The following is a 234-nucleotide window of genomic DNA, read 5'->3' on the forward strand; positions in this document are numbered from 1 at the left end:
TTAGAACGACTGTTACCCCGAACAACTCCGCAGTCCCATATTTATTGAGAATATGCTAATTAGTGCCAGGATTGTTTTTAGTGATCAGAATATGATTTCATGAGAAAAACAGAACTTGCTCAGGCAGGTACATTATGGTTGATCAGGCATAATCAATAAGTTTCATCTGAATAGGTGGTCTCTGAGGAAGCAGAGAAGTCAACACAAAAGAAGCAGGTGATGTTCCTCCCAGGG

This window comes from Crocuta crocuta, unplaced genomic scaffold (genome assembly GCF_008692635.1).
Source record: "Crocuta crocuta isolate KB4526 unplaced genomic scaffold, BGI_CrCroc_1.0 scaffold1373, whole genome shotgun sequence".
Lineage (NCBI taxonomy): Eukaryota > Metazoa > Chordata > Mammalia > Carnivora > Hyaenidae > Crocuta > Crocuta crocuta.